At 37.4% G+C, this 17,252-nt stretch overlaps 1 protein-coding gene and 1 long non-coding RNA gene across 10 annotated transcripts in view; one reads left to right on the forward strand and one right to left on the reverse strand.

Moving 5' to 3' along the window:
* The window catches only part of LOC145975871 (uncharacterized), a 322,438-nt gene that overhangs the window by 95,109 nt on the left and 210,077 nt on the right, over positions 1-17,252 (forward strand). The gene's annotated exons all lie outside the window — the stretch shown is intronic.
* The window catches only part of LOC145975877 (uncharacterized), a 277,761-nt gene continuing 274,470 nt past the window's right edge, over positions 13,962-17,252 (reverse strand). The window contains exons 1-4 of the long non-coding RNA XR_014440106.1: positions 16,913-17,174; positions 16,128-16,379; positions 15,747-16,044; positions 13,962-15,151 (exon numbers count right to left, since the gene is read on the reverse strand). This is a non-coding gene — a long non-coding RNA (uncharacterized LOC145975877). Of the gene's footprint in view, positions 15,152-15,746; positions 16,045-16,127; positions 16,380-16,912 lie in introns of the transcript that reaches the window.

A 17,252-nucleotide genomic window follows, 5' to 3' on the forward strand; every position in this document is an offset into this window, starting at 1 on the left:
GCCAATATCAATGTGCATTGTAAGCTATTATAAAGATAGTTGCGAAAGCTATCGTGGATACGGCTTGCTTGAAAAGCGCAAGTATACGTTGTTCTAAAAGAGAGTTGCTCGTCGTTGCATATACGCAAACGCACATGCGATACGCTGCAACTCTGTAATTACACGCGCACAGTTGTCACACGATAACGATATCCTCATAACAAATCTGCGGTGGTGTAGAGAATTTCCAGTTATCGCCAAGAAACGGGCGCCCTCGCCGGCGAGATCGCTCGTCTGCCCGCCTCCTATCAACGTGCAAACTCGCCTGTATTAATGAAGTCTCTCGGGTCGAAAGCGAGCGTATCGAGTTGCAATCTCATCCGGCCGCGCATCGGCTTCTTTTCCGACCGACCGTCTGACGAGAAACAAAGCGGCCGTAAATCCTCCCTCGCCTTCCACCTCTGAAACTCCTCTTACTTCCGGAACCTCGGCGGGAGTGTTTTGGGCGGTTGCCCGCCACTTGCCGAGAATATATCCGAGATTCGCGTATCTTTCCGCCCCACTAATTTCAGGATCGGAGAGAAATGACCGTGAAACAGCGAACGATACGGAGGAGCGTCGAGATCGTTAAGTGCATTAGGAAACTGTTACTTCTGCGACAAACCACGTTTTGCGATCCCTTGCGTCGCGTAGGGGTTCCTTTCAATAAAAGGGTAAAAATGGAAATGGAATCTTCGCAAATACTTTCGATAACAGAATATACGCTATATTTAAATTTCAAAAATAAAGAAAATTTTAATATAAATTGTCTTATATAAATTTTGACATAATTTAATAGTTAAAAAATTTATATATATATTAATCATACAGTTATTAAATGATCAAAAATTATTTTAAAGAAATAAAACAGAAATAAAATAGATAACAATAAATAAAAATTGTGAAAAAGATAGGAAAGATTACAAATATTTAAAAATAACACTCTTCATATTTTTTCGACGATAAGTAAATATTACATTTATTAAAAAAACAGATCTAGAGGAAAAGGAAATTTTTATTTAGTGATACTATTAAAGAAAAATACAAAATAATATACAAAATTGAGAAGGACATATCGAAATTATTTTTACTCGTTTTATTAAACGGTAGAGCTGCAACAGACGCGTCAGTACATTTCCAGGGTTGATGTTTCTGCCGCAGCTTCACGAACTGCAAGAACTCTCATTTTACCGTGAGGTAAACTCCTCCTTCTTATAAATCATACTTCTATTCGGTTGGTTAACCCGGGTTGCCTGCCGTATCCGACGTCAATTCTCCCTCCGCATCCCCTGCGGCTATGTTTATGTGCCATTTGCTGGGAAAGTGAAATAATCGTTGTCGTCGTACTTTCGTTGTCGGCGCGCTTGCCATTTTCCTTCCCCTTAACCATGGCTGAACCAATCTTCCTATTTTTCCGTAAGCCATTTCATCCATTTCTTGATTCACCATAAAAAAGTTTTCATCCTTACCAAAGTAATCGGATAAAAGAAGATAATTGTTTTCTCTCTACATATCATTCTATCATTTAACATTATTTTTTTCTCAAGGAAATCATGATATAAAACATTAATTTTTTTGCATAAATATTTAAAACTTAATAATATTAAAAAGCTTAAAAAGCCCATATTATCAATAAATGAATTTTATGATTACTAAGTAATAGAGATTACTTAAATTTTTTTAAATAACAATGAAAATTTCCTCTATCAATATCATAAATATATGATGTATTTTCATAATTATCTACTATACAATAAACGTATAGTCGTATTGGACCGAGAAAACTCATAAACGATCATACGCGAATTTGCGGTTTGAAACGTATAACTCTTCTCGTCGTTTTCTCGCGAAGTGAAATGATATTCAATGATTATTCTGTTATATTTTACGGTCCATTATACGCGAAATTCTCGGTTCCACGCGCGCTTGCCAAAGTGTCGGGCGCGTTATTAGCGAGTAATATGCGCGATAAATGATTTTAAATGAGTTAATATTCGCAGTTTCGATATTAAACTCCGCGTGGCGTATCGGAATTCGTTATAGGTCCAGAGAATGTTCACGGGTATCGACAAAACTTCCTCGCCACTCTCGAAACGGCCGTGGGCGCGAGGGTCCTCGGACACGATATATTGTGGTCGGATCGACGTGTGCTCGTCGGATTTCCATGTTCAGGAATTCCGCCGGAATTCGCAGTCTGTCTCATTTGCGACGATTTCAGCCCAGTATGCCACTTTTTTCCACGCCGTTGCGGTTTTCCCTGTAAAAGCTCGACATTCTTTCCTTCGAGATTCGGTCGTTTTTACACGCCGCGATACCATTGCTCAATTTTAATATAGTGAACATCAAGCGAAAATGGAGTTACGAAACTCTGTTCGTATCGAGATACATTTTCAAGATTTTAATAGGGGTAAATTATTAAAATTTATTTTTAATTTAATATTAAAAAATATATGCGATAAAGAGATATGAATAAGATAAGATGTATGAATAAATACTAAACTTATATACAAAAATTATTTAGTATATGATATTTATCATATTATATTTTTATTATTATAGTTTGGCATGATTGTACATGACTATATCTTGATAAATAATGTGGGAATGTAGGATTGAAATATATGCATGTGCAATAATTCAGAAATATTGAAGCGTTCAAAAGATCCTTTGGCAATCTCTTTGCGTTATTTCCACTTTAATAGCGTCGGGTCGTGAATGTGTATAAATTTCAGAGCGTACGGCATTTAAGAACGCACACTCGTGGTTCCCACGCTATCGGCATGTAACTATATGCACACGCTTGCGATTCATAGTGTGTTATTGCATATGTCTCGTGAGAACATCTTTCATACATGCTCATTTCGCGATAAAAACAATTATCCTGTTAATTCATTTGTATCAGTAAGTTTATATCAGTGAGCATTTTTAATGATTAGGCCCAGAACTTTATGTTGAATTTTAGAGATTTTTCTAAAATAATTTTTGAGAAATAATAACAAGATGAAACTGTTTTTTTATCGAATTAATTTTGTTTTATCTTTTCACATTTTTCTTTAATTATTTTTCTGTTTAATATCGATATATAATTTTTAAGAAAGTTTTTTTTTGCCGTCATATTTTATATTTTAAAAGCTTTCGAGAACATAATTGATTGATTATTCTCATTTAACACCATTTAACACGTCTTGAAAACTGTAATAGCAAAATATGACTGATAAAAAAAGAGTATACTTTTCGAGACATCACGTCAAACATTTTTTAATTGTAATGACACTATTGGCAACACGATTCGAAGAGAAATTCCGATGCACGTCATTGAGGGGTAGCCACTCCATCCTCTCGTAACCGCGGAGTTGACGGCTGATTGAAAAGTTAGTGCGCCCCCAATCGAGAAGATGAGTCTCCGGAATCAAATCACGGCTTCAACGAGGGTGGATGCACGGGCGGGTTGGTGATTCCCTGTGCCATCGTGCACGAGAGAAAGAAAAGGCCGTGTGGAGATCATCATTGAGATCGCGTTTGTCTCCCAGGCCATTAAGCGGTACTGGAGCTCGCTTCCGACAGAAAGATAAAATCTTCAGCGATTCGTTAGGAATGACAACGGACTCATTCTTCGAGTCGTACATTTCATTTATATTGAGTTTCCGCGACTCGATTGTCATAGATTTTACGGAATCCGCAAACGAGAATATCGGTAGGTTAACGAGACGTAGAAAATAAGAAAAATGTTTATGGCACATTCCTGAAGGATCTAAAAAATTGCTCAACTATTAACTAACACGAAGAAAGTCTCATAGGAAGTGTAGAATCGTTTCACCTCACCGTACATCGGAGGGTAACCGCAGCTCTTATAGCCGTGTTTGATCCCTCGCACGCGTTGGTCACGACTCGATCACGTACGGTCACGAGAAGCCACGGGCGGCCACGCGCCGCGGTCAGCCGGGAGGAGCGCGTGTCAGAGTGCAATTTGTCCGAAATGCTTTGGAATCGCGAGAAAGGGACCACCCGGATCGATCGCATTAACGACATTTTTACGTGATACGTCGCCGCGACACGCACGCGAATGGCTACCGCGACGTCGTAGAAGAAGGAGCGCTCGTTTACTCGCGTGGATCGAGAAAAAGTCGTGGAAGGGCGCGCGCATTTAGTTAATCAGATTAGCGCGGGTAATTAGAGCGGATCCCCAGAAATTCGTCCGTGAACCCCGTTCGCCTGGTAATTAGCGATAGCAGTTCGTTAATTACACGCGTTAACGAGAGGGCCGTTCATCGGCGCGCTGTATCGGTCGGCGGCTTGCCTTCTGATGGATCCGCGAATCGCGTGGCCGCGATTTCACCCGCGCCTCGTAATTAATTGTCGCGAACGCATAAAAACTCACCGCCGTTACTTCCGCTCGAGAGAAGCTCAGCGGGGCACGTCCGGAGGAGATATTTCCCCCGCTCGCCTTCCCCGTCAAACAGGCGATAATAAACAAAGGGAAATTATTTTCCCCCCTTTGACCGGTGCAGTCTCTCGTTTTGCTTTATCGTGTCATCCTGATCGTTGTTGGGGGAAGCTCTGTCGCTTCATTTTTCTTTGTGCGTCGAGAAATTAATTACTTTGTCTAATTATCGTAAGTCGCGAATAATAGTGTCGCAAACGGAGTCTCGATAAAAAGGTTTTATCGATAACATTGTTAGCATCGATGAGGGTCTCTGATATACGCTAGCGTGATGAAAGCACTTCCAACTTTTATTCCGATATTATTATCATTCCTTTCGCGATTATTTTCGATATCATATTTCACGAGGCATTGATGTTGCGTAAAAAAAATTAAAAAAAAAAATAAAAAACAAAGCGCGTTTCTTATTCGCGTTTTTTAAATTATGTAACATTATAACATAATGATTCTCTCTACGCAGTTTTAGAGCTTAAAACATTTATGCAAGTCGCGTGTCATGACACGAAGAAGGAAAAGGCGAGCTGCTTCGTTAGGAAGGTTGTTCGCACATATACAGCATGGCATCTGACGTCCATTATGCGTCACTCGCGCGCATTAGGCGAGCATAATATGCGCAGAAAGGAAAGGCTTTCCTTTTATGCAAGTCTGTCTCCCTTGAGCGCCGCTTGGGAAAAAAATAGTCGTCTCGGAAAAGTGAAAAGACGTAGTCTACCTCCTGTCCCGAGCACTCCTTGGATAACCGAAAATAAAGGAGTCCACTATTACGGGAAGGCTCAAGTTTCGAAACGTTGCGTGCAACGTATAAGATGCAAATTATTTTCTCGTCTGGATTTTTGTTTAGTCGGTAGCTTGAGATTGCGATGCCGACGCGGGAAAAAAACGATGCTTTATGGGAGCTATAAATTTTCCTGTAAAAGCCCTAACCAAGGTATCTTCACGATGGAAATCAGTATCTTTCGCATATACGGGAAATGCATGAAGCTGCTCGGTAGGTTTGTTAGTGGAACGATTAGAATATCTAAAAATTGGAAAAAGTTTACAATGGAATAATATTTAAAAGGTTATTGCTATCAGTGACTCCGTTGTTTTTTAAATATTTCTCTTTTTTATTTTTAAACGTTCGTAAAAAATAGCAATACTAATTGCATTCCCTATAATTTCTTATCAAGCATTTTTGTCTTCCAATTTGTTGGTCGCAGACCGATTGCGTCTGTCGTATCTTGTGAAGCATGCACATCGGTCAAGTCCTACCGTGCGCAAGGCGTACTTTAATTAAGATTTATAAGCAGTTTCGATACAATGCGACGTCTACCCTCGACGTACCGGAGACCGATCGGAAATAATTTTCCCCGGTTCTGGGGTACGCAGGACGTAAACCATTCCGACACTTAACGCGTTCGGAGAAATCACTCTTATTGCATAGAGAGCAATGAACTGGGATCTGGATGGATACGGTGAACGAAGAAACGTTCCGCATAAATCCACAGTGCACTTTAATCAATGCTAACAATCCGTTTATGGCATGGAGGGTCGAGCGCGTTCGCCAAAACCGAAGGGCGATGATGACCTTTTCCGGATTTGCGAGGGTCAGTTTTCCTCGTGCTCGCGCACGAAATTGCGTTACCGAAGCGAAACTCACTTCATCGGGACGATACTGGCCTGCCCTGCCTATCGTCTTGAAAGAAATCAAACTCCATCTCCATTAATGTTGGCTTAGGGTGAGTCGATGAACGATTGCATCGATAACTCCTTTTAAATTATCAAACAGATATATAATGAGTAAATTTATTGAGTGACTTAAATTGATTGAAAAGAAATTGAATCTAAATTTTAATCATATAATATTAACTATATAAGATAAAATTAAAAGAAAGAAAGATAAAATAATCCTTTTGTCTCGTAACTTTAAAAGTTATAGAATTTTTAACAAAGTCCAAAGTATAATCCGTTACAGTTTGAATTCCCGTAATCGAGCAAATTTATATCTTTGTCGCGGCAAGAAGTTGGAATGAAGCTTGACGACAATCGAATTAACGTGGCTTATTAAAAGCCAATTAAAGTCTGAAGGCGATTACGTTTAATTTATGGTTCGTTACGGTTAATTTATTGCTCATCGTAACCATTATCTTCGCCTTAATGTAATTATTGGAATATTGCGAGCAGCTATCTCTCACTTTTTTCTACATTAGACTAGTTTACTGTGAATTTTCTCTGCTTATTTTGTAGTTGCTTTTTTATAGTTCGTAGATTTCCTTCCTCCTTCCTTGCCAAAGAAAAATTACAGACAAGCCGAATGAATATTGCAACTCCAATGAATTATTCATGCGTCTATCAATGATATAATAACGATACAATATAACTATTATATATCTTATTATATTTTTACAAATATATTCGTAAGCTAATTCTATCATGATAATTAAATTAATAAGTTTTTTTATTTATCTCATACTATTTTATTCTTTAGATTAAGATCACCTTAATGTTAAATTGCGAATTTTTTGTTGTTTGCGCGATTTAATTTAAAATTGTGACCAGTATTATTTATTAATAATTGTTAAATAGTTGCGGATTTTTTGTAATATTTTTGATATTGTAGTCTGATTCTTTTAATTATATCATTCATTGGAAAGTCATCAATGGTGTCGCGATTCATGTTTGCGGCGTGAATGCATTTGGCGCACTTGCATTTTTGGTCACGATATGGAATAGCGCGATGCAACGAGGAAGTGGCGGTGGTGGCGGTTTTAATTACAATGCAATTTTCCTTGCGGTGCCCATCCCTTTGAAATGCCGTTAGGCTTCCACTCGAATACACGAAGCAATCACGTACTGCCTAGGCGAGGGAACGTCTCTCGTGCCGCCGCGACGTTTTGATCCGCGAAGATTAAAGGGGTCCTGCCCTCTTTCCCTTCGCCCTTAACGTTCCCGCGTCGTCGCTTTCGTGCCTCATCGTGGTGGAACGTGGAATTTGGCACGACTACCACAAGTGCGTAAATATGACATAGGGATTGCGCTAGCCGTCTCGAGTTCTTTTTTGCTCTCTGACTTTGAAGGGACTCGTTACCTCCCCTTAAATTCACAGTTTTATATTTTTGCTGCCCGGTAACGATTTAAAAGCCATCACAAGTAGACACTCTCGTGTAGTTTCTCTAATTATGACGGCAAGGATTTTAATAATCTTTTGAATGATTAAATATATAGTAACGTAAATTGTTTTAATTATAAGGTGTATTAAAGCTACTTGATCAATTGTTTAATATAGAAAAATATATAACATATATGTGTAAAGATTTAGACTTTTAGATATATTATACGATGGATAATTGTATTTTCTCATTGATGACGATACTTTGTCATGCGGTATGTTTTCTATCCCCCGAATGCGTTTTTGCAGTCCACCCTCGGACCGGAGTGCCGTATAAAACCCATTTACGATCCAATCCTGTCTGATAAATTCCAGAAAACGTACGAGTCACGAACGGGATGCGTGTTGGGTATAGGGAGGATGCAAGAACTATAATGGATTATCGAGGGATGGCGTTCGGTATTCGAATTTAGGATTAAAACCATTTAGAATTAAAACCCATCAAATTTTCCTTCCTCCTGTTAGCGCGAAAAGACAGCAGCATTTTTCTATCTTTTCACGTATTTGCTTGTTATTTGCAGTAATGCATTAATATTTTTGAAATATTTCTTCCTGTCGTTATATATTGACTTTTTTCATGCTCTGAATTTTCAAAATAATATACTAATACAAAATATATATTATGATATACTATATTATGATTTTGATATTTTTATTTTGATTTGTATATCTTTATAATCTTTAATTGCAAAATAGAGTATTTTCATGTCCGCGTTTAATTAAACTAGTCTATCAAAATTCTATTGGAACATAATTTCAGTTCGTTAATAAGAATCGCAATTTTTCTTTAAACAATTATTTTTCTAGGCTTCCAATTAGATTGAATATTTTTTATATTATTAGAAACTAAAATAGCTTGTTATATGTTTTACACACTTGATGTATGTGCTCCAGTATCTTTTATCCATGAGTTGACATTTATCAGATTTCTCGGAGGCGCGAACAGTTATTCGCGACTTTAAGATCCCGTGAAATTGGGCCGTGACGGAGAAGTTTGCTTTTTACGACGCCCGTTGCTTTCGCGACCCTTCGCCGACGAATAGAGCGAGCCTACGAATGCCGAGTAATTTCTTTGTCGTCTTTTAGAAACGACGTTCCCCACGTATAAATCAAAGAGCTCGTAAGGGCGTAATGATTCAGCGGAGAGCTTTTGTCGCAGGCGAGTGGCCTTTTCTCTTTGGTTTTTCGCCGCGATGCTTTATATCTCGCTAGGAACTTTCATAATAACTCTACGCTCCTTAATATCTAGATAGAATTTAGCAAAAATCGAAAATTTTTAATAAATTTCGTATGTTGAACAATTCGTCAGATATTTAAATATTAGAAATTAAATTTTTTTTTATTTCGATGAGTAGATTATGAATCTTATATTATATTAGGCAAATGAATCTCATAATTTTCATATGCATCTGGATTATTAAATTTGGATAACAAGATTTATCAAACATTTCTCACATATCTCTTATAAAAAATTCAAGTTTTTGCATTATATATTTTGCTGCAATTCAATTTTTACACTCTAAATTCAGAACGACGAATTCTTGCTCCGAGATATTTTATCTTTAAAATATTCAATTTGAGAAGACACTACAGCCAGCTCAGAGATTTCATTCTAGCTATTAATGCCCGACACCGCATTTCAATCGATATTGTGTTCCTAGTAAGATTATCCTTCCTGCGACCCCGATCGACCCTCAGGGCATCTTTCTTTCTCGTAACATACACAAGACGCGATCGTCGGATGATCGATGGCGACGCGAAACTTTGGCATTGCGAGACCACGCAGAGCTCGAAAGTGGACAACGAGCAAAACGCGTTCGATACGCGGTGTTTTCGTTTCGAGCTCCGACGTAGGAGGAGAGCAGACACTGACGTTCCCATCCGTCATGATGTCGTCAGGCATCCAACAGCCCTTCAACCCCCGGAACTACGCGAACCCCATGTGCGCGCGTTGCCAGCGTAATCGTGCACCAGGTGCCACACTGACGTCCCTTAACGAAGGACGCGACTCCCTCCCCCGTCGTTTCTCACCGTTCTCTTTTCTATCCCTTTCTCTTTTATAGTTCTCTTTCCTTCTTCCGGGGGAAGGAAGCAGTCTAGAAGCAGGGCGCTCTTAACAAGCAGCGGAAGGGAGGCGTTCGTGCTATAAAAGGGACTTTTTTTGCTTGTTAGATTGTTTACTCGCCACGGTCCTTGCCCGGACGACATCTCCGCCTTATCGAGATTGCACCGGTTACAGGGACAATTTTTTGTCGCTTCTGTTTCAGTGATCAGTTCGACGGGGTTGAATCGAGAAGTCGTGAGAACTACCATCGTCGTTAGATCTTGTTTTTGTCCTCGTTGACTTCTGTATAATAATGCACATGTTTATTCTATAATATGTTTTTTATTATTGATTGGAAATAATTTTGCCTCGTAATTTTTTAATATACTTTTTAATTTAAATACAAGAAGATATCACATATGTATTATATACAAATTTTAATTCAATATCGATAATACTTGGTATAAAAAGTCTTTCTACAGATGACATTTGCATATTGCATTATTAAAAAAATATATAGAAGTATAAAGAATTTCTACTTTTATACACGATATCACATAAATTTTTGTAGACGCAGTAACATTCTCGCGTCAGTTCCAAGTTATTACGCGTAAGCAACTCTTTCCATTATTTAATCATGCAAGAACTCCATTTTCCCGACGACGGAACGATCAGTCGAGCGGAATAGATCGAGATTAACGGAATTCTTTAGCGGGTCTTTAATTTTTTCTGGATACTTCTCCGCGCGCGCCTGTCCCGTCAGACTTCGCAAATCCTTTGGCCAAACAAGCGGCGAGGATCTGGCAGGTGCCATTTGCCATTGAAATCCCGCTGCCATTAGAGACGTCCGATCTAAATCCCAGTGGCATTTGCGCAGCGGATTGTCGTCTTATCCGAATGGCCGTTTCTCCTCTTGGAGGCCGGGCACGCTGGGCCCGTCTGCCCTTTTCTTCCCCGTTTTCTCCCTCGCGCATTTCGCTCCTGTTATTTCACTATTCGTCCTTCCTTCCACGCGCGCTCTCGTCGCTCGGCCGGTCGATGCGGAACTTCTCCTGGACCGTTTCTAGCGGCGAACGTTACCCTGTTAAGATCCGCAAAGCAAACAGCGGCCGGCAGATAAGAGTGTCCTTCGGGAGCCCGCCAGGGATAACAGAGGGCTTTAAAAGGCTCGCGGCGTTTTCGCCTGCGACATACAGCACCGCTGCGCCCTTTCACCCCAAATTCGAAGTTCAATACGCTCGTCCGCAAATATTTTCGAAAATTCTCATCGGCATCAGACGGTAAGACATATTTTTATCCGCATGAGCGGGCATTATTTTTTTAACACGTTAATTTAAAAAAGTAATTGTTGTTCCATTTAGTGCTTAACATGTATCTAATTTTACCTTATTAATGTTCGTACTTAATCGTATCGTTTACATTAAATAAGAGGAAAAATAAATATTGTATTATTAATAATAACTAGAAAATTTATTGGAGAATTTATTGAAAAGGTTGAAATAAGTGTAATTACAGAAAACGTAGGAAATGTATCGCAATATAATATGGACACATATCCATGCTATGTCGATGAGAAATGTGAGAATTGCTCTAAGTGAGCTTTGACGGATTAACTTCGTCTTCCGATGACAGGGTGTGGTAAACTCGTCGGTGGAGAATTGCTCCGCACAGAGACAGAACAAGTCAAACAACTCAAATGACTCTCGACAAATGAACGTTAGAGTTTGCCGGCTCTTACCCCCGCGGAAAGTAAATACTGTTTGGAAGTTATGTAGTAGTTGATTTTGCCCAACAAAGCTACAATTCGATTGCCCAATGTTACTGCCAGCCGCACGTGTTTCACGTTCTGTCTTCTCACCGTTTTGTACGCAGTTTCGCAAAATGCAAATTTAACCACCTATCGATGTTGGCGATTTATTAAATACGCATAAAAAATGCTCGCAACAATCCATGCACGTATATTTTATGTGAAAGAATATTTTATTCTCCTTATATATGCGATTTCGTCTCTTTGCATGCATTAGGTAACGTCGTCGAGATACATTTACAGGGTGCTCGAAATCATGCGACTTTCGCAGATCTTGAAAAAATTTAGAGAAAGATCATTGTTTATTTCGTTGTTTATTTCATAATATTATTAATTTTTAATTTTTAATATAATGAAGAGAATGAAAAATTTTCCAATGTGTATAAAAAAATTTTTATTATTCAAACTGTTTTAAATAGAATTTATTTTATTATAATTTTTATTTTGTACTCTTTCTCTCTCTTAAAGAGATATTTAATAATAAAAATTGAAAAAAAACTAAAAAGTTGACATGTGAAAAGAATCTGCGTGACTTCTGTGGTACTGTATGTTCATACATTTCTTACGAATTCTTTGGTGCTTTTGTATAGATTGGCATCTATTGCCAACGAAGCCATTCAATTTCTTCTTCCTACGTTACGTATTCAATTAATTCCTAAATCCATGTAGTTTCTGAAACTCTTGTTCGGAGATACAGATATCTTTTTATATCCATGTATATGTGAGGAAAGAGAAGAAAGAAGAAAGGAAAAGAGAAATAGTGCTGGAAAAGATTAAATTGGCAAGACATTTGAATAATTTTAGTCTTTATCAACTCAACGATGTAGAATCATATTAAACTGATTATTACATCGTGAAATATATTATATATATCTAATAAGACTTTTGATTAACAAACATAAATAGCTATCATTAATTATTTAATTTTAACAGAACTTCACCACTATGCTAGTACATGTCAAAGAAAAGTAAAAGAATTAAATAAACCTTGCGTTTTCATATGGATCGATCTCATGAATCTCACATCTTCATTTATTTGAAGGAAAATAGTCGACTGGACGATCGTTGACGTGAGCTTCGCGTGGTTCTGTCGGAGGCATAATACACACAGTCACCTTGTTAATCAGTTAATTGCGTGATTTCCCATCTGTGGAAAAACAGAATTAGATTCGAAGAGAGAGACGAGTGCACCGTAGTTTCGCAACGTGGCGAAAATCACGCTATCCGACTGTATCGTTAACGTAGCTACAGAGGAATGACGTATCATATGTTCATTTTATGCGCTCTATTTGTAGTCGATAAAAATATATTTAGTGATTTATTATCGTTTAATTAATTTAATATAATATCGCTTAATTATGCATAAATGCCAATCGATTTAATCGATTTATTTATTCGTGGTAGATTAATATATGAGGAATGCAATATCATCCTGCACAAAATTCGAGGGCGAACAATGCATAATTCTTTAACATCCCATTTGATTCGTTATTTAACTACAAGCATTAAACGAGCCACGCTCGCATATCGAGTAAAATGTTTAACGCGATGCGACAAATTTCATTATTGAAATTGCGGTGCACTGTCGCGACGAGGGCGAGCGATTTTACGCGACGTTACCATTTTGTCGACGGATGCAGTTTTGCTTTATCTCTCGCAAGCGCATATGTAATGGTGCCCTTCAAGATCAATCTTCTTCTCACCTGTCCGCGGTATTAGAAATACCGGATTTTTATTCCACAACCCGTCGTTCTTGCTTTGTTCCGAGATTTTTCATATGTGTGCACGATATATCCCTGTACGTACGTGTACTCCCCTTCCCCTCTCCACTTTTTGCAGATTTTTACTCTCGACTTTCTCATTTTCGCAGAAGCGATGATGCGAGAGCCTCGTGTGCCTCGCGATGATTATTCAGAGTGATCGAGGGAGGTTTCCCCGGGTGGTGCAAACTCAACCGTAAGAGATTGCTCGGCCTCTTCTATCTTCCAGCGCGATTCTCCAACCTCGTCCGTTATCCGCGAATCATCCTTTTGTCTGGGCTTCTTCTCTGGTCGCTGTCCGTTTTTCTGTGCGCCAGTCAGTCAATCGGGAAATTTATTCGTTCCCGTGATAGTCGCCAAACGAAGGTAACGGCTTGAACGTAAAAACGCAACGTCGTATTTCTTGTAAGATTTAATTTATTCTTGATAGATAAAAAAGGAATGTTTTTAATTATTCATTGGACATGATTAATACCATATCATTTTTCTTACATTCCTTATATTGCAATATGTTTTATATTTCACGAATTTATATGTTTCATTAATTTTTTATTTTATTATTATTTAGTCTAGTTAAGAAAGAATGAGAGGAAAAACACGTTTTACAAAAATTATACAAATTATTAATATACAATATATTTAATTGATCAAATTATTAACATATTTGACATTATGAACATATTTTTTAGTAATTAATAAAAAATTTTTTTATTCAATTATTTTAACGAATACAAATGTTTGCAACGACATTCATAGATGCGGTAATAATATCGATGATAAATTACAGAGTATAATACGTCATTTGTGATTGTGTACGGTATATGCATTTACGCTAATCTAACGACGCATTGTACCACAATTGTTCTTGCCATAACACAACACGCTGGCGAAATAAAATACGAGTAACAAAACGATCGAAGATTTTCATTCGACCGTTCAACCGAGCGTTCCTAATTTGATTGGTCGCAATGGAGGGACAGATAGCATTGAGACAGATCAGTCTGCCGTGAAAATCGGATGCAGCGTCCCTGATATCCCTCCGGGAAAATAGAAAATCCAGTTATAACACCGAGTATCGTGTACTTTTCAGCTGCGTTAGTTATGAATAATACTTGTCAACTCTAGTGTTATGGTCAGCTCTCATTCAATTTATGATATATATGTCGCTACATGCTGACGCTGTTGTTGAATACGCGAAGCTTTAATATCATGCCTCCATATTTCGGGAGCTTAATTAAAATCATAATAAAAATAAGACTGCCAAGTGTAGTAACAATGGTCAGGTTATTCTCGTTAAAATTAAGCTGCCAGGAAATGTTAAATTTTACGAGAGTACCAAAAAAAGAAAGAAATAAAAATAATTTAATATTTCAGATTGTAAACTCTGTTCATGAAATTAACGTTACGTTGATGAAATAGATTTAAAATTGTTCTTGATCGTTTCAGGCCATATAGATTTCGTAAACAAATCAGTTTCGTTCGCTTATGACTTTCTTGCTTGTCATTCAACATTTTCATGAGTAGCCACATGGCCGAAACTAACCGCGTTACCTACCTTTATTTGATGTTTGCACGCGGAACTTTGTTCATCGCCTCATTTACACAGTAACCAAGGGTACTCTGCCTTTAGTCTTTTCCTCTCTTTCTCTATTTCTCTCTGTCCAATGGTCTCCCCGCCTTTTTACTTTTATGCTTTTGTCTCCTTTATTTAATAGTTTCTATCCTGCGCACTCTCATCTTCGTCTCTGAGGGAAATATTAGCCGCGAGCGCAGTAGCGTTAAAGGGGAACAGTTAAATTAATAATTTTAAAATTTGTAGAGAGATAGAGAGGGGGAGATGGCCGCTAGTGGCTTGGGTTCCTTTATGTAATTGTAGTTTTCTAGTCGGTGAGGCCGCGTCAGCGAGCAAATGAAAATTTGAATCAACGACTTTCTGAAAAATTAATTTATCTGGTGAAAAAATGTATTTAATTATAAATCATGTGATAGATAGAGAGAGAAGGGAGGGGAGAGAAGAGAGAGAGGAAGGAGAGGAAAGAGAGAGAGAGGAGAGAGAGAGAGAGAGAGAGAGTTTCATACAAACTGATATTATTACAAACTTGTAACATAATTGAATATATCATTGGATTATAATATAATTAAATATATAATTAGTTAAATGCAATATGTTCAAATACAAAATAATATAATTAATATTACTTGCATTTATTACACGTAAAAGAGGAGGGGCGGATTTATATTGAGGAATTAATAATATCACATTTTATATCTTATAAAATTATTAATAACACTTACATTTAATATATTAAATACATTTAATAATAATTAAATTTTTCGTAAAATATATTAATTAAATTGATTATATAATATTAAAATAATATTTTCTAATATAATATTTATTTCTATCATTTTAAAATTTTAAATTTAAATTAAACATTTATTTCCATCAAGAGAAATATTGTTTTCAATAAAATGATTTGCACTTTTTTGAGAAAAATACGTATTCAATCATCTATATAAATTATTACCATCGTAACATTTCAGACTTGATGTAATTTTTTCATTAACATGATTCCACATAAAATATACATGTTGGCTCGATTAACCTTCGATTGCTGTAATTTTCACGCGTCGATCTAATGAGAAACGAGGTTATTTCGGACAGTTCGTAACAGGGCACCGGTTGCATCGGGATAATCTTAGCGGCAACCATAATTATGGGGCCCCATTTCGAAACGGGCCTCGCTCGTACACGGTGAGGTCCGACGACGGAGCTTGTTATTGGCAGCGTAAACAACATGATTATCTTCTTCCGCGGTGTGGAACCTGCCAAAAAAAGATTCTATTAATATTTATGACGATCCATGCGTGCGATTCGTTTCGACACCCTACGGAGATGCTAGACTTGCCAAATTATACGACGGAGTGAGTTATAGGTTGCGGCTGCAACGTGCAAGCGCTTTCTACGCTTTCATTACCATCGGAACATATCTGCTACACTCGTAAATGAGTGATGAAGATGAATGAGAGGTCCCATGATCGATTTCGCGAACGTCGCATGTCTCATATGTCCGCAAAAATTATGTTGAGCAAATCAGTTCATATCACAAATATTAGTTCGATATTTGGAGATAACTCAAGGCATAAAAAAATTGATAGTTCTAAAAAAGATAAGCATCATTTTGATGTAATAACATCGTATTAGAATATAAATATATTTATTTATGTAAAATTTTAGATATATCATTTTAATATTGTGCATAATATGATTCTATAATAAATTAATGAAAGCAAAATCGAAATATGGTACGCTCAACGCAAGGATTTCTCGTGAATATATATGAGTATGAAATTTATTTGGCATGAATGCAAGCTGCGTTATACGATTTCCCGTGGGTCCAGCAGCGTTTCTCTTTAATGATATTTAATAATGCTACACGTCATCCAGCATCATCGTGAAAAAAATGGCGTCTTCGCATCGGGGTCAATCGGGCGCATCGCGCATTCATTCAAAATATCCTATCACGAGTAACGATATTTTTTATTGCTTCGAGAAATCGTACATACAGTCGATTCGATATGCAACGACGATATTTTATTTCGTGGCGTCGTACAATATTTTTTATATCTGTCATTGGATTTATACGATAAGCAGAATCCAATAATCTACCGAGATGGATAGTCCAAAACTCACTGTTATCGATACGATGGCACGTTTTATTTGTTTGAATATTTATTTGTTGTAAATTTTAAAACGGCGATATTTACGCAGCAGCTGTATATTTATCTCTGATGCATGTATATCTATATGTTGTCATATGCGAACATAAAGCCTCTCGGATTTATCTCTGTGGATAAGTACATTGGAGATGAATTAAACAAAACCTGATTTTCCAAATAATTAGATCGCCGCTAAATTATGATCCGCAGTATTCGCGCTGGATAAATCCCCGACATGAATGAAGTGTAAATAGAGTAGAAAATCGAGTTTAATATTTTGCGAGATAATAACTTGAACTAAGCGCTAGACAAAT

Source organism: Camponotus vicinus, unplaced genomic scaffold (assembly GCF_025532165.1).
Source record: "Camponotus vicinus isolate PSW18456_S1 unplaced genomic scaffold, iyCamVici1.0 SCAF_8, whole genome shotgun sequence".
NCBI lineage: Eukaryota > Metazoa > Arthropoda > Insecta > Hymenoptera > Formicidae > Camponotus > Camponotus vicinus.